Raw genomic sequence first — 17,712 nt, 5'->3', positions numbered from 1 at the left:
CTTCTACTCCTACTTGTATGCCTAAACCGTTCAAAAGTCCACAGCAACCTCAAAACTAAACACTCGTGAACTTCACACATGCAGGAAACTTTCATGAAGAAATGGACAGTAAGACTGAATTTAATATATTTTACATTCTGTTTGTTGGTTCAAACCAGTGATATTTATTTATTGGTGAGGCTACAGTAAGTTACAAGTTATCTGTGCCACAAATTGTCTTCCTAGGCCAAATATGAGACTGAACAAAAGCTTGTTTCCTACCCTATTTGAAACTCAAACCTTGGATGAGAAAGGACAGATGGATGACTGGGGGTATGGGAAGAGATGTTATTCAATTCATGTTTGTTGAAATGGGTGCCACAGATCACTGGCAGAATTTCCACTGATTGACAGCTCCCCTGAGCAACGATGGATGAATCCAGCACCCAGATGACTGGGTTCTCTGAGGAGAGAGCCCAGTTGGTGATTCGAGGTTGAGACCCAACAGAAGGAACTGGAAGCCAGCACCTCTCATGTGTCTTGTGCTTTGACCCTTTGATGGGGATGGAAGCTCACCAATCACGTTCGTGCAGTCATCCCTCTCCCATCTGAAGGAATATTCTTTCCAGGTAGTTTGAACAGGCAAACTTGGGAGTAAAGTTCACCAATGTGTTACATACAGTCGTGACCCACAGGTTGGCCTCAGGAAGCATCAAAGCAAATTGGTTTTATTCATCTAATGGCACATATAAACTACATGCCTGGGGTCACATTACACATCTACAGAAAAACCGTGGGGAACAAAACAAAAACTTAAAATGTAAATTAAAACAAACTTAACATTTGGATCATCTCATAGGTAAAGGGCATGCTGCCATGAAGGCATGACAACCTGTATTCCATTTCCAGGACTTATATAATGGAAGAAGAGATCTAAACTGATTCCCACAAGTTGTCCTCTGAGCTACACACAAGCACACACACATACACACACACACACACAGAGAGAGAGAGAGAGAGAGAGAGAGAGAGACAGAGAGAGACAGAGAGAGACAGAGAGAGACAGAGAGACAGAGACAGACAGAGACAGACAGAGACAGACAGACAGACAGACAGACAGAGAAGGAAAAGGCAGCAATGACTAGACCACATCTGGCATATGATTCAAAGTGACCCAGAAGTAGAAGGGGACTCCAAGCTGCTCTGTATTCCTACATGTAGCCAACGTTTCCAAAAGTGAAATGTACAGAAGTTATCAAAGGGTAGACTTCACCCCAAGGGTAGACTTCACTGGTGACCACAGGCATGATCTTATCCACCCACAGGTGCATCTATGGCTGGCTGAGGTAGACAGGCCTCCTCATGAAAGGTTCTGTGAACTGTTTCCCCAGAGCAAGGTCTGAAGATGTCAGCATAATGAAACTGACCGGACCACAGACGGATAGGCAGTGAATCTGAGGCAGAATGGCCATCTGCCTTGTGTTTCTATCATTAGCATGCTCAAGATTCAACGGCAGGCAGCTCAGAGCGGGTCTACCACATACCCTTTCCTCCTTTCCCTTCAGGTTACTTTCTCTGGTCCATTCCCAGTATTCGGGTCAGAATGGTTGTGCTCACAGGGCGTGGTAATTAATTCCTGGGCCCATAGTATCCAGAGACGTGGGCTTTAGGGAGCATGCTCCCTTCAAAACTTAGCTTCTCAGTCCTTTTCTCAGTCTCTAGGGGGAGCAATGGCCTTTCTCTCTGTAGTTCTGGGGACACTCTGACTGAGAATGGCTCCTCAGTCCCAAGGCTGCCTGACTGCAGAAGACCTCTTGCCAAAGGATGGAGTGAGCACATGCAGCTCAGGCCCAGCTGCCCCAGATAAGAGGTGGCCCGTGTTAACGCGCAGGCTTCCTCTGCGCCTCAGCAGGGCCTTCCTTTTCCAAACAGTCTCCCTTTAATGTTGGCCAGTGTTGTTTTTCCATTGACTCAACATCTAGCCTCTGGTGGTAAGCCAGTAGGGAAAGCTGGAGCGGGGGAGGGGACCAGGGGCCAGAGGGTGCCTAAGCCACAGAAAGATGGACAGTCAGCCACATTGCCAAACAGGCTGGACACCTGCTTCGGAAAGACAGTGACGGAGTCTCAAAGCCATGCTTCCTCTCCATCAACCTTTCCTCCACTCCCTTATGTCAGCAGGGGGGCCTCTACCCCTGCACACCTCACCTGACCTCACTTCAGCTGGAAACCTTGAAGGGTGCATAACCTTTTGTTAGAAGTGTCACTGTGTTGTTTAAAGGAAAGGAAAAGAAAGGTGATTAAGTAACGTTGAAGAAGGCAAAGAACATGGAGGAGAGCCAGGCTGAGAACAGGGCTCCGCGTCCGAATGTGTGCTTAGAGTAGGCAGAGCCCTAGATTCAGAGCCGAGCACCCCCCTCCGGAGAAGATAATTCTAGGGAAGAAAAGATGAAAGGAAACCACTGGGATGTGGGAGAACTAGAAAGAGGACAGTAAAAAGGAAGACAGGGAAGAAGAGACGGAATTGTGAGACGAACATTCTAGAAAAGATGAAAGCCACAGAGATGGGGTAAACAAAGAAGGTGGAAAGAGGAAAAAAGAGAAAAGAAATCAGGGTGAGAAGGAGAGAAGGAAGGCATGGAATAAAAAGGGAGGGAGGTCAGCTTTTATAGCCATTCAGAATGAGCTGTGTTCCCCAGAAGCTGTTTCTGGAGCCCCAGGAGAGGGCACAGGGTTGAGGGTGGACTGCAGACTTCTCAGGAGCTGCTCTGCACAGTCCAAGGTCAAAGGGCATCTTCAAAACCAAATCTTGATCAGAGCCAGCTAAATGTTTTGACTTGAGGGAGACACCTCGGATTAAAAAGCAAAATAGAGCAGTGTGGGGAAGAAAGGGACAAGAAAAGAGAGAGAATTTAAGAAGTGAAAGAACCCCGTAGGAGACACAAAGGGGATGCTGGAAAACACTTCGGAGCCAGCCACCGTCGCCTAACACGCTGTAAAGATCGCCAAAGACAAGTTGTCACGTTAGTTTAGCGAGACTGACGCGGCACTTGGTCTCCTTCCTGCTCTAATCTCTCCCTGCACACTGCAGAAACACACACCACGTTTAATAGGATTAGCCTGCCCCCCTTTTCAGTTTTTACAATTCTATTTCAACAAAATGGGCATCCTCGGATCCACCAGCTTTCCGTGGTGCACGGTGAAGCCCGGCACACACAGCCTGACCCTTCACAGGCTTGACTTACATCTGGAGGGAAAACATCGGCAGACAACTTGGTACTTTTTCTCCATTCAGTGAGTTTGCCGTGGGAATGTCCGCAGTGGGGGTGGGGGTGAGAACATGTATGGTAGGATAATCAAAGAAAAGCTGGAGCCATAAAAATTGGGCTTATTGAAACTAAACAGGGGCTGGGGAGGTGGCCCAGAGGTTAAGCGCCCGGGACGCTCTTACAGAGGACCTGCTCTGGGTTCTACTCTCAGCACCTGCGTGGTGGTTCACAACCACCTGTAACCCCAGGTCCAGGAGAGCCAATGCCTTCTTCCGACCTTTACAGGCACTACAGACACACATGGTACATATACATACATGCAAGAAAAACACTTATACACGCAAACAAACAGACAAACTGTTCCTGCAGAGGTATCTAGGGCCTAAAAGAGAAACTGTCTCAGCTGTGACTGCAGGATGACCTGTGAGTTGTGTAACAATTTCCTCCAGGACTGAAACATTCAATCTCACAAACACTCCTTAAATAAGAAGGTAAACAACTAAAAATAGCTTCAGGAAGTCCATGAAACTGAATGGACTCACTAGGCCCCTCCCTGCCAGAGTAAACAATACACACTGAGAGTCTCCCTCAGGAGGAGTGAAGCCAAGCTGCAAGGCAATGACACTCCAACCTATGGAGTGGCCCACAGGTTGTTCAGTGAGCTCCAGGTCTCCCAGCTTTTGTGAGCGGTCGCCGGTGCTGGGGTGGACCTTGGTGACTGAGTCATTTCTGCTCCTGTAAGCAACCCCTCAATAAAACTCATTGGTTCACCAAGATGGACTCCAGTGGTTTATGCTTTGGACTGTCATGGGACCCCTAACTGGGGTGAGTAGACGTGTGTTTTATCTCCCCAGGAAAAGTTTCATCACACTGTTGTGTGATGTGTTGTGTGTTGTGTAGGTTTCAATCCAGGCTCTGCCATTTACTGTCTTTTGGGCTTGACCAGGTTGTGAGACCTCTTCTCGTCTCAGCTGACTCATCCAAGCTATGTGGATAGATAGCCCTGGCTGTTGGGAGAATTATATGCAACACACTTGATGTCTTCACTAAGATTCCTATACTTTATTATGATCCTGCAATCAGGACACTCAACTCCATTGTGCATTTTAGGTCACTACATTTTCCTCTTGCCCCAAAGGCCATCCATATTTAAATGACAGTCTTTTCTCATCCTCCATGACCTTTTCTTTTCTTTTTAAATTTTATTTTTAAGTGTGTGTGTGTGTGTGTGTGTGTGTGTGTGTGTGTGTAAGGTATGTGCATATGAGTGCAATTGCCAGCAGAGGACAAAAGAGGGTGTCAGATTCCCTGGATCTGGAGTTACAAAGAGTTGTAAATTATCCAAGATGGGTTCTGGGAAACAAACCCTAGATTTTTGGAAGAGCAGCAAGTGTTCTTAACCACTGAGCCACCTCTCCAGACCACCCACAATATTTTCAGTGTAGGGCACAAAGCCAGTGGCCCAGAGAGAGCACTCTGTCACTGTGGCAGGTGGCTCCTAGGGCTCAGTGTCATACTGTCTATTGAATCTTCACTGTCTTCATGGAAAGGTCACACTAGAACATGAGAGAGTGACATCTCCGTGCTTTTGCTTCTCATCCAGATTTTCTAGAACAGAACTCCTAACTGAGGCTTCAGAAAGTTGACCAAATCGAACACAACTAATCACTGCTTAGGCTGGATCAGCATCAGAATTGTCCATGGGCTGCACTCAACAGGGCTGCCACATGCCAGGCTGTGCAGGGCTTCGCAGCAGTGATGCCCTGGAATCAAGAAAATGGTCCCTTTTTTGAGTCCACTTGGAGTTTCACTCCTATTGGATGGTTCTAGAGTCACAACCAGACATAATCCCTGAAAAGAGACACAGGGAGCTGTCCAGTGTTGGAGAAAGAAAAGGACAGGGTGTGCTGAGTCTGAGAAGTGAGGGAGCCAAGCCTGGGCGTTGGGTGGGGCAGAAAGAGACTGATTGAGGAGCACGTGGGGAAGCTGATATTCAGGTACAACAACAGAAGCTCACACAAGGTACCTAAGGGGTCACACCATCCCTCCTTACGCACACACACACACACACACACACACACACACACACACACACACACACACGAGGAGAGAGAGAGAGAATCCAAGATATCTGTCCTCTATGGGTGATGGCTACAAGGTGTTGGTCCAAGTCCCTTCACAGCCAGCCTGGGATTATCAAGTGAGCTGCTTCAAAAGGCTGGCCTAGAGGAAGCCAAGAAACATTGGCCTTCACCAGACTGGAAGCAAGGCCAGATTTAGCCTCCCAGCTCACCTTCACTCTTGCTTGGCTCTTCACCTCCACTTCAACCCTGCTCACTCCTGAAGAGTCGGGACTGGTGCTGAGTTACACACCCACCAAGGTTTTCTGCGTCCCTCACTCCTTCCACACTCCCCTCTCACCTCTTTTTCTCGTTCTCTCTCCAACTCTATGCAAGCCATCTGGCCCACTCACACTCCACGGGCACCCCCAGCCCCCAGCCCTGTACTCTCCCAGGTCACACCTCAAATTGTCCCTTCTTTCTGTCACCCACAGCATGCTTTCTCTCCCTTTCTCTCCCCAGAAGTCTCCCACAGACTCCCACTGAGCTCCCACCCACAAGTAATGTAGAAAAAAATGTGTCCCTTCCACGAGGCAGGGGCTTGTGAACAGAAGCCACAAGTCGCCCTGTCCTTCCCAACAGCTTGGCCCCAGAACTATGTCCCTCTCTAGTTGTCTGTCATTGTCCTTTGTCCTGTAGGGTTCCCAGGCTTTTCCCATCTGAGCACAGACTAGCTAAAGAGCACAAGACTTCCCACACTCCCCAAAGACACACATCAGTATCCAAGGGCAGGTATGGAAAGGAGGTGTCCCCCATTCCTCTCATGCAGGAAGTGCCCCCCACCACGTACTCTGAGGTCCACCCACCCAGACCTGGGCTGCGCCAAGCTAGTGTTTCTTTCCTGGGCCCCTGTAATCTAGGACTCCTGGCCCAAGCTCTGAGAGTCCCGATGGCCCCTGGGACTGTTTAGTCACTACTAACGCCCTGCTCTGAGCTGGCCAGCACCTTGATCCGCTGTCTGCTGAATCAGTGGGTCCATTTCCTGGGCTCTCTTCCCTAGCCCTGCCACACCATGGCAGCCAGGCAAGGCACCTCCCTGCCTGCCTCCCTTTCCTGCTCACAGCTGCCTTTGGCTGGGCGCTCACCGTATTGCCTTGCAGTGGCTTGGAGTCAATGGTTTGAGTGAAATTTTATGAAGGATTTTTTTTTTTAACTTTATAGGCACTCAGGAGAGCTATGTATTCAAACCTATCAAAACATATGGCATGTGACATACATTTGTTTTTGTTTTACCCAGATATGTTGACCTTATTTTTCCGGCTTGCAGTTCCCTCTCTAGTAGAATTTTTTTGTCCTGTTTTTGTAGGCTTGACCTATGGCTTCTATAGAAAAGGTTTGTTACCTATGAAGGAGAGAGTGTGTAAGGGGTCAAAAAGCAAATGCCAAGATGGTAAATGGCCCCTGCTTTCCTGTGGACTTGATAAAACAGTTTTGTGTGCCTGGGAGCACACAGCCAAGTCTGCAGACAAGCATGGATCTGAATTTATTTTGTATGCTTAAATGAGGTGGTGGGTGAGGCATATAACCATAGACGAGCTAGTATCACAGTGCATTAGCTTCCCCCAAAGAGTGAAAATAGGAGGGAGACCCCTACGTGAGTGCTTTTGTAAACAATCCAGGTGTCCAGCTTGCTCTCTTGTTCTAAAATGGCCAAGTACCAATCACATCTTGAACAATTTTGCTTCCGTCAAAGCTTTTCCGTGAACTCTTTGATTTACGGTATTATTCCCATTGTACAGATAAAGAGAACTGAGGCCCAGGCAAGGTCACAGAGAGTAGGCAACTCTTGACCCATGACCTGCTGTGACCCCCAGGTTCCTGGGACCTCCCATGGATCTCTTTGCCTGGGATGGGATCAGAATTTGTTTTTAAAAGCATCTTGGGTAATTCTAATGATTGGCAGGTCCTTAGATCCCCCTGCCCCATATCAAACCATTTCCCAAGCCCTGTCACCATGCAAGCTTCCTAGCAGTCTCCTCCTCCACGTTGGATAAAACATTTAAAACATATTTAAACGGCAATTTTGGGGAACTATGTAGCATATGGGCTTGCCTTTTGATCTCAAAATGATGACAAACAGATACTTAGATACTTCATAAAAGAAATATTACCAGAAAAAAATATAAAAATCTGGCTTTCAGCTTGGTCGTGCTCTAATTTAAACAAAATGCAACTTCGGTGGGTTCCCTTCTCTGGGAATAAATTCACAACCGCAGGCTCCCTTCTGGGGTGTTCTGGCCTTGGCCTGTTTGTCTCCAGCGCTGGTCCTCAGTCAAAGCCCTGAGACCGAGAGTATCTATTTACAACTTAAGTCCTGTCACCAAACCGGAAAATGCAGAACCGCCTCTGAATTCGCCAACACCGTAGGAAAAGAGACAGTAAACCAGTTCCAGACCTGTGGCCAGAGCTGGGCTAGGCCAAGCGGGAGACCACCATCCCTTGGTCCGTCCCGCCCATCTCACTGTCCCTGCAGAGGGTCCCCTGTCTGGGCACCAGTGTGTGTACCGGCTGTGGCGCACCGCCACCACAGCAACAGGCGGGCGGCGGGGGAGGGGACGTGGCGGGGGCAGCGCGGGCCTGGCGATGGCCCACGTCTGCTGGCCTAGTGGGACGCACTCGCCCCGGAGCAGGTGGCTGCCCTGTACGGCCCGGTGTGCATGAGCTGGGGCAAGCAGAGCCCAGCGGCCGCTCCTACAGCGGCCAAGGAAGGAGACAGGGCCGCAGGACCCGGGTGGGGCCAGGCCAGGCGGCAGGCAGGTGGCCGGGACCCCCCGGACGCTCTGTGGCGAACGTGGGGCCAGTCTCTCGAGGTCAGCGTCTTCCCGGCCCGGAGGCCGTGACGCCTAGCATGGGGCCGATCGATCGATGGAGAAGGCCAGGCCAGCAGTGAGGACAGGACACCGCGAGGGAGCCCTGGTCGCGCCCAATGCCTGCCGGGCACACTCCCAGCCTTCCGGCCCTGCCCGCAGGTTTCCCAGCACTCGCGGGAGTGTTCCTCGCAGGTTTTGGAAAGCCAGCGCCGAAAGGGCTCCGCAAATGCACGCACGCATGTACGCTGGCACACAGGACCTGGGACAGTAGGCGGAGGGACCGGACCTCCCGGGAGGTGGCCTTGGGAGTGAAGACAACGGGAAGCCACACGGCCACTCTCACGGAGTGCTTACCACCCTGCCCGGGCTGGAAAGGGTGGCGGTGTCCAGAGGCTTGGCGTGATGTTTGCCACTGCGCCCCGCGTGCAAGGTGTCCGCTCACACTCGCACCCTTACTCCACCCCACTCCCGCGCCACGGCCTTTGTATTTCGCTGACAGCAAGACTGGCTATCACACCCAGTGGTGGTGGTGGTGGTGGTGGTGGTGACGCGTGTGTTCGTGTGTGTGTGTGTGTGTGTGTGTGTGTGTGTGTGTGTGTGTGTGTGTGTGCGTTCTACTCTGTGACACCCCCAAGTACGAGGGAGAGCACCCCGTTTGTCCCCGCAGGCGTCCCTCAGCTTATCTCTTCCCGCTTCCCTGTTGTGGACTGAAGAAGATAAGACAACCAGTGTGTATTTAAAAAGTAGAAAGAAAAAAAAAACCGAAATCACAGCCTCTCCGAACCCTCGCCCTCAAAGCCTGGGTGGGTGGGGTTGTGCACGAGCAAGCGATCTCGGGGAGCAAGAGCAGCCCCACGGAAGGCGAGCGCGGGGCCTGGCGGGCGCCCCTCGCGTCGCGGCGCGGCCGGGCGGGCTGGCGGCCGGGCGGGCGCAGTGGCTGGGTTATGTAAGTAAGAGCCCTCCCTGCGCTCCGCGCCATCTGTTAATATCTTGATATTGGAAAGTTCGGTGCCTGCGGCAAAGCCAGGGCTGGCGGCGAACAGCTCCCAGCCTACTCCTTATTCCTCCAGGGCAGGGAATGCCCGCCCCTCGCCCTTTGTTCGTTTCTGTCCACTTCTCCACATCAAGCTGTCGTGTGGAGACCCCACTCCCGTCACCAACAGCCCCCTCAGCCCCGTGGGGTTGTGGTTTTCTTTGAGATCACCTTGTTGCTAATCAGTCCTTACTATGTATGTTTATGTTTGTGGCGATCCTGTGCCCTTTTATGGTAAAGTGGATGGGGGGGGGCTCTTTTTGTTCTGGTAGGGAGGTATTATTATTATTATTATTATTATTATTATTATTATTTTAATTACTTTTTCTGCCCGTCCTCCTGGCTCCCAACTTCTTTGGAGTGACTCGTTGATGTTTACTTTGAAAGCTGTTGGTTAAACAAACATCACTCGGAGGCTTCTGAGCAGCGGGGTTCCCAAGAGAGAAGCGCCGCAGCTGCTACTTGCTACTGATCTGGTGGCATTTCACTTTCTCCCCCACCATTCAGAACAAACCCAGGTTGGGTTCGGCGTCACGCTGGGCACAGGGGAGGAGAGCATGAGAGGACGGCTGTCCACCCGCCTCTAGGCAACCTGCAGCTGGCAGGTCTGCCGCCGCCGCCTCTTCCCTGTTCCCCTCCTCAGGTGGGTGGTGGTGGTGGTGGTGGTGAGTGGGAGGGCTGGTGGGAGGCCACCGAGGCCCTCCAGCATCCTTTTACAAAATCCACTCCCACGTTTGCCTCTTCACTGGATCAGCTTGAAAACCCCAAAACGGCTCTTAGGCGCTGACGCCTGCTGTTTGTAAGGTTTCCAATGACCTGCAGGCACTGCCTTCCCCCACCCCTTACCCCCACCTAAGGGTTTTAAGAAAGAACAGGAGGGGAGAAATACCCAGAGGGAAGGTCAAGGCGAAGTGGGTTTAGCCTAGAGCCGGATGCACGACCGCCTTTCTCCAATAACACACAAATCATTGTCCAGAGAAACCAGCTAATGCAACCTGCGTGGGGACGATTTGTCCCCACACGGACCAGAACTTGAGCTCACTTGAAATCACTAGACGGTGCTGGCCAGGGTGGGCCAAAGAAAGGGTTGTAAGGAACCTAAGCTTGGCCCCTGGCTTCGCAGATGAAGCTGTGCCTAGAGGACGTCTGGTCTCCCGGGGCTGACTGATCCCTTCTTCGCTATCAGAAAACAAACTGGGAGTCGCCGAGAGAGGGGCCTTGGGCCTCAAGCCTTGCTCCAGAGCTGGTCGGAACCCGGGGGGAGCGCCACCACTCAAGCCTGACAGCACGCCGGGAGTCTGGCTCATGCGTGGCCGGGACAGTTAGGGGACAAGACAGGGCTCATCCGCAGCTTTCAGAGCTCGGGGTCACCACCCTAGCTCACACGCCCAGCGTGGCCAGCGATCCGCGTTCCACGCGCAGCTCCTGCGCCCTAGTGCGGGCTGCCAACTGCTGCGGCTGAGCCTTAGCGGCGTGGGCTGCGGGTGCGGAGCTTGCTGGTCTGTCCGGAGGTTACCCCAGCTTTGACTCAGGCCTACTTTGTCGCTCTGCGAGATAGACAGAGGACTTATATTTGAGAGTGCTCAGGAAACTTTTCCCGCCGCCAGAACCCAGGCGTGGTGTGTGCAAAACACGCACCCGAACGCCAGGCACGACCGACACAGAGGACTCCAGAATGGCCTCTCTCCCTCTACCCTTGCCTCCCCCTCAACCATCAACCTAGTTCCTTCCCCGACCCCTCCCTTCTAAACGTCAAGCTGACGCTAACTTAACAAGGGCAAACAGATTCTTAAGAGAAAATAAAGGGACGAAAAATGAGAAAGAAAGTGGCTTTGGACTGTTCTCCGAACCCCAAATTCCACCCTCCTCAGTACATCCGTTTGCCCCAAAGGTGCCCAATCAATATTCCACCCCGTCTAACGGGCACGCGGGTAGATCATTTCAGTCCCCAGCCCCGATTAGAACTCTTGCGACAAGAGCCCATCATTGGAGGTGTGAATAGTGTCCTGAGCGCTGGGCAATGCCGTTTCCCATGCTGAGAGGGGGAAAGAAGGCGCGCGCGGGGGGCGGGGGGTGCTTAGGTGAATCTCTTCTTTTCCTGAACACCAACCTGGCTGACCTGATTCCCGCCCCCCCTCTCCTTCTTTTCAATGTTTGAATTCCGTGCCTGCCAAAAGTTTCCCACGGGGCACAGACTTCAGAAACACACACACAGACACTGCTGCCCGACTCACGGGGGATTAATACACGCTCCCATTCTGATGAATCGGAGGCTGAAATTGTGACCGTCCTAGAGACGAGTGTGTGCGTGGCAGACGATGGTGGCGGGTCTGCCAGTGTACTCACATCTCCGTAAATACTCTGCCACAACACGTTTCAACCTTTGATCTGATTGAATTGGAGGGACTCGGAAACATACTTATCCCCACACCACCTTTTCTAAAAAGTGTCCAATCTCCTAGGTATGAACGCTTCAAGTGCTCTACAGCGCTGGCGAGGCTCGGGTTTTCTAAGGTGTCTCCACTCACGGAGCCGCTTTAGCGGGCACTGCTGTTAACTGTGCCCAGGGAAGGCTTCAAGCTGCAGCGGGCGGCTTTCTCAGCATGTGTCACTGAAAGCCAAGGCCCTCTTCAAGAGCCATGTTATCTGAAGAAATCTCGCTGCTATTTTTCAAGCAAGATGTCAAACCAGTGTGCCTTTTATATGGCTTTAAGCATTAGAATCCGAGATGTTGGCGTTTGAAATGTCTCGCCTAATAAACTTCAAATTGTCACTCAGACTTCGAAATTGTGTAAATTCTATATTGGACTAATTTTTTTTAACCACCCTGGGGTGCGTGAACCGAAGAAGGGTGACTGGGAAATGATGTTTGTAGCGTATGTGGCAACTTTGCCTACAATTCAAGTGACATTTTTAAAGGTAACCAAGGATGAATTAGTCTTCCTATACATTTTGGGGTCTGATTGACTGGGACTCAGTCAATCATAGGTAGAGAGAGCCTTTAACATCAGATTTAGCGGCCCCAGTGTGGAATCTCTGACACCTACTTTTTAAACCCTAAACCTGTGTTTGCCCATCCTCTTTAAAAGGAAGCCAGACTGACAGGTCTTACTGATACTATCTATGATCGGTTCCAAAGCGGAACAATTTGCACCCCCCCAAACAACTCCCTCCTTTATGCCACCCCCCCCTTAAAACCTCCACTTTTTCTTTGCTATAGTTTCCCGTGCCTTCCTTCACTCCAGTCTGGGGAGCGCGCTCCCTTAACTCCGCCGCTGGGAGAACTCCATCATCCGTATCAGTGAAATGGAAAAAAAAAAAAAAAAAAAAAAACACCACCTTGGTCCTGGAAGAGCCAGTGTGAGCCCGGCGCCGCGGTGCTCAACGCCCGCAGATGGCTCGCGGCGGCCGGAGCGCGGCGATCCAGGAGCCCCAAGCAGTGGCAGGGCGGGGTGGGGGCCGGGGCTGGAGGCCGGGGCGGGGGAGCGCGGGGCCCCTCTCCCCTCCTCTCTCCCCAGCCCCTCACCCCCACCCCTTTTATATATATATGTATTTTTTTTTCCTCCCAAGTTCTCTTGCCTCGCTATCCCCCCTTGAATCCGAAGGCGCCTCGCGATTGGGTGCTGGGGCCGGGTACGTCAGTGGGACTGTGACGTGCAGTCTTCCTGTTTCCTTCAGCTGTGTCTTAAAGTAAATCTTGTTGTGGAGCGGAGCCCTCAGCTGAGAGAGCGCTGGGAAAGCGTCCGCCACTGCAGCCTGGGAAGCCGCGCGGCGCACACGAGCCTCACCGCCGCGCCCGCTGCGCCTCGGGCCACCGCGCGGCGCGCCGCGCTCCAGCCCTCGCCTCCTCCTCCGCTCCTCGGCTTTCTCTCTTCTTTCCCCGGCTCCGGGCTCTGCCCTGCGCGCCTCTCCCCTCCCCTCCTCCTTTCTCCCCTCTCCTCTCACCACTCGCCCGGCTCACTCGCTCTCGCACAGACTCACCGACCCCTGGGCCAATTATCACCCGTAAGACATCACCGCGTGCGCGCGTGGGTTTCTTCTCTCTGCCCGAAAGAGAGAGAGAGAGAGAGAGGGAGAGAGAGAGAGAGGGAGAGAGAGGGAGAGAGAGAGTGTGTGTGTGGCTGCGCCCTGCTGCTGCCCGCACCGCGTAAGTATCTTCACCCGGTCGCTGTCCCCTCCCCTTTTCCAGAACCGCTTGCACTGGCTTGTTCTTGAATGGGAAGGAGAGAGAAGAGCCTCCCGTTACTCACACCCGTGTAAACATTCTTTTTCCAGGGGGAAAAATGGTGTTATTTACATGAATCGTAATCAAATAGCCTCTAAAAACAGTTTTCTAAGCAGGAGCCTCAGTGGAACTCCGCGCTCCGCTCCTCCCAGTTACGAAGAGTAAGTGATCCGCTTGGCTTTTATTTCTTTCTCGTGCTGGCTGGTGGCTGGGGTGGCGGTGGCGATGGGGGGAGACTGGCGTTGCCGGACTTGTCGCTGATCTTGTCACCTTTTGTGTACTGTGCCTGGGGTGCGCTGAGGCTCTGGCTTCCTTTTATTTTATTTTTTATATTTTCCTTTCACTCTTCTCAGGAGAGGGGGCCGCGAGGGGGACCGAGTCCTTTTTTTGTTGTTGTTCTTCTAGATTTCTTGCGGTCTCCCCAGCCTCTTCCTTCCCTTCTCCCGGGGTTGAAACTCCAGGGCCTGTCCCCGGTCCCTTCCCTTTGTCTTGTTTATTCTAGCTGCCTTTCTTCCCGGCTTTTCCTATTTGCCTGGTGTTTGCATACCTTTCACTTCTCCTTTTTAACCCCGGGCCGAGGGCCGGCCGTGGGGAGGAGGGGAGGGGGGGTGCGCCCGGTGACTTTCCTCTCCCTGCGCGTTCAGAGCTGGGAGCTTGCACCCGGCTCTTCAGCCGGGGAGGGACGAGTGGAGGGACCGTCCCGAGGAGCGAGCGCCGCCGTGCCCCTCCACCCAGTCTGCGCGCCTCGCTGGCAAGCACCGAGTAGGGCGAGTTGGCCCAGGAGCCTCAGGAGTCGCCCGTAGGGCCATCGGGACGCGGCGCTGCCGAGGGCCGGCCCCGGGTCGGGGTGTGCTTGGGCCGCCCATAGGCGAGAAGAAGCCCCCAGCCATTACCAGCACGCCCGGGTGGTGGGCAGCTGCGCTCCGGCCTCGGCTGGGTAGTGCGACTGTGTTGCCCCAGTTCCTAGGACTGGGGAGGGAGGAGAGGAGCCCAGCGGAGTGGAGAGGTGAGAGTGATTGTTGCTGAGAAGAACGGCGTGGAGGGCGGGAGGAAGGGGGAGAGCTGCTATCTTGCCTGAACAGACAAGGAGAAGGGACGGGGGAGGGGGGCGGTAGACATCACCCAAAGTCCAGCTGAGCAAGTTGTCGTCGCTTCCACAGTGCCTGCCAGTTAGTCCTGCTAAAACTGAGCGCCTGTGCCGAGAGCGAAGGGGGCCTGGAGAGAGAGCATCGAGCCGCCCTCAGACTCTCCCGCCCCTGGCCAGCTTCTTGGGAAGTTGAGTCCTCCGGGCCCGACTCAGGCAGAAGCAGAAGGAGGGGCTGGAGGACAGTCTTGAGCTGCCCAAGGAGGCCGCCGGTTAAGTGTGAAACTGCTGTTCTTGGCAGCCCAGAGCCCTTCGCCTCGGGGAAGGCTGGAAACTCACCTGCTTACTTACATTTTTCCGAGAACATCTGTGTTGTCTCCTTAAGCTTATGAAAATAGAGCAGGCCCAGGGTGGCCTCCTCTCAAAGTCAAGGCTAGAAGAGTCTCCACGTCTTGTTCTCTCTCCTCCCTAGCCCTCCCTCCTTTTACCACCCCGCTCGTACCCCTCTGTTAAAAAAAAAAAAAAAAAATCATTTCCTCTCCTAAACCAGGCAGACAAAAGTCTGTTAGCAGAATGCGCATGGGCAGGGCTGGACAGGTGTGTTGTGTCAAGAAAGACAGGTGCAAGTTTCCTGGGTGTCTGTGTTTCTGTACCGCTCCAGACCACAAGGCTTCAGGGCTGAAGAGGTTCATGAATTTATGGTGGTTCTGGGTAATGGGATTGCCAGGCTAATGGGAATCGGGCTGTTGTGTTCTCAGCCCTTGCCATGAATTTTTTTTTTAATGGAGGTGGGGGTTGTATGTATTTGTTTATTTGTCTTAAGGATGTTGGCAGGTGACTGCTAAGGCCCTGTCTCAGGCTTCTGTCTGCCAAAAGCACACCCCACTTCAGGGTAGCAGGTGGAGGGAGTTGACTTTCTCTTTGCCTCCCTCCAGTTCATGCTTGTCTGGCAGGTCAGTGCTTAGCAGAGAGGGGGGCAGGGAGATCCTTTGTGTGAGTGTGTGTGTGTGTGTGTGTGTGTGTGTGTGTGTGTGTGTGTGTGTGTTTTGGACAGCAATGGGTAGCTTGTAACTGCCCCAAATACCAAAGTCAGTTCACAAGTGTGACTTGCTGTTAAAGCTTGTGTTTGTAGTTCTTTCCCTGTCTGCCCAGAAAGAATAGGGTTGTGCCTAAACTCTTTCAAGCCCTGTGTTAAACACTCTCATAAAGTGAACTGTGCCTGTCACTGTATCAGACATGTGCCAGGTGTCCTAGAAAGGACTTTGATGGAGAGGGAGAATCTGAGTCTGTGCTAAGGAGCTGGGCTCTGGCGATGTGATGGAAGACCCGGGCAGCCAGTTCTATGAAGAGTTTTTTGCAAGAACTTCTGAGTGTTTTCAGAATGAAACAGGCTGTGTGCAGTGAGAAGGAAGAAAGCCTGCGTGTGTGCCAGGGAAGATGTTGGGAGTTCTGTGTAAGTGCTATATCTGGGTGTCTGGGTTCTTAAAACTTGACCTTCTAGGCTGTTGCTTAAACAGTTGACTTCCTTAAGTTGAGCTGTGTGGGGATAGGTCAGATGGCGGACAGTTTTTGTTGGTTAGTTTTGTTGTTTGGAGGTTATCTCTGTTTCCATGAAAATGACAGGTATGTGCCACTTAGTCTTTTAACTTAAGCATTAGTCGCCTCCTGCCCCCTCTCCGCTTCCTAGCACTTTCTTTGTATGCTTTTGAAGATTTTTGATAATTAAAATGTCATCCATAGCTATGTTCATATACCTTATTTTTAATAGGCGTTAGTCATGCTTGGCGCTTATTGATATTTTATGTGCCTGTTATGCAGAATTCTATTTAGTTTAATCACCACCTTGTGGGGGAAAAGTCATGCATACACAACATGCATCTTTGTTCTCCGTGTGTTCATTTGCTAGCTCGGCTCCTCTGCAGGCACGCTGTGCAACCTTCAAACCTCCGCTAACTCACTCTGTAAGTTGCTAGGCTCCTTCTCATGTGTTCAAAACTCATCAAGTCCCTTCTTACAAATCTCCTCTACTATTTTAAGCATGGTCTCAACTATATACTATCAATATTGAAATTTGTACTATTTAGTATTCTTAAAGAAATTATAACATGTTAGTGATGTTATAGTGTGAAAACAGATTATTCATGATTGTTGTTATAGGTTTCAAATGTAGTATTCATATAAAGTGGAAGGTAACATAGAAGAAATTTCTCCAATCTCATTGCCTAGTGCATTCCAAAGCTTCGAAGGATATTTTGAGTATTTTGTTTTTTCTGCAAAAAGAAAAAAAAAGTGTAAGTGCATTTTTTTAAGATTATTTCTCACATTCTTGTATTTGCCCAATTTGATATTTTGAGTATTTTGGGTTTTCTGCAAAAAGAAAAAAGTGTGAGTGCATTTTTTAAGATTATTTCTCACACTCTTGTATTTGCCCAATTTGATGAATTACAACTTCTAAATAAGTGGAAATCAATATCTTGGGCAGGTCTCAGAAAATGTTCTGTGTTCATTTTTCAAGTGAAAAATGAATGGAATTTTAGATAGGACGGAGAAATAGCAAATGAAATGGTTACAATTTGAAACCTTTTATTGTAAAAGGAAATTTAAAAGTTGTATCAATAAGATCTCAATCTTTAAAGTATCAACTTATGCCCAGTAGGTTTTCTTAGCCTTATAGCATGTAGAAATATCTCTAAATTAAAAGTTGTTAATTAGCAGAAATGCAGGAGGGGACAGCGAGTGATTAGTGTGTGTGTGTAAATAAAAGTGCCTGATTTTCCCCTGTTGAATTCAGGCTGATTTTCAGAATGACTTAAAATATTGATGACGATATTCCTCTTGAAACCATATGACCAGCTTAACTCATTAGAGGCCCCTTAAAGATGACTTTGTAAAAACAATGAAATCCAAGCCATTTCTTTAAATAATTTTATCAACCTGGACAGATATCTGATTAACTGAGGCAGGAAGCCATGCCAGCCTTACACTTCCCATGCCTCATAAAAGATCTGTCTGAACTATCTGGATAATTACCATAATGAAACACTTCTTTGTCTAGAATCTGGGCTCCAGATAGATGTAGTAAAAGTTGCACACCCCCTCCCCAAAATAACTTCTTTATTAAAGTTGAGCCCTGAGCCTCTTCTCTTCATATTGCTGTGTTCCTTTGGAATTCTGTACTGAAAATTATTCTTTACA

General features: G+C 50.8%; 1 protein-coding gene and 1 long non-coding RNA gene across 8 annotated transcripts in view; one reads left to right on the top strand and one right to left on the bottom strand.

The window, feature by feature from the left end:
• LOC107402967 (uncharacterized) overlaps positions 1-13,330 on the bottom strand; it is a 41,090-nt gene extending 27,760 nt beyond the window's left edge. Inside the window, exon 1 of the long non-coding RNA XR_006062214.2 lies at positions 13,190-13,330. This is a non-coding gene — a long non-coding RNA (uncharacterized LOC107402967). The remainder of the gene's footprint in view (positions 1-13,189) is intronic.
• Positions 13,249-17,712, top strand: part of Prox1 (prospero homeobox 1) — a 52,601-nt gene continuing 48,137 nt past the window's right edge. For 2 of the 7 annotated variants that reach the window (XM_076548199.1, XM_042258830.2), the window contains exon 1: positions 13,249-13,355. The gene's annotated coding sequence lies outside the window, so the exon portion shown is untranslated. Of the gene's footprint in view, positions 13,356-13,483; positions 13,595-13,648; positions 14,440-15,012; positions 15,971-16,010; positions 16,479-17,712 lie in introns of those variants that run through there. The other 5 variants (XM_076548198.1, XM_076548195.1, XM_042258831.2 and 2 more) reach the window with 4 other exon arrangements.

This window comes from Peromyscus maniculatus, chromosome 11, assembly GCF_049852395.1.
Source record: "Peromyscus maniculatus bairdii isolate BWxNUB_F1_BW_parent chromosome 11, HU_Pman_BW_mat_3.1, whole genome shotgun sequence".
NCBI classification, from domain to species: domain Eukaryota; kingdom Metazoa; phylum Chordata; class Mammalia; order Rodentia; family Cricetidae; genus Peromyscus; species Peromyscus maniculatus.
Note: the sequence above shows the minus strand (reverse complement) of the source record. Positions and strands in the feature narration are given on the sequence as shown.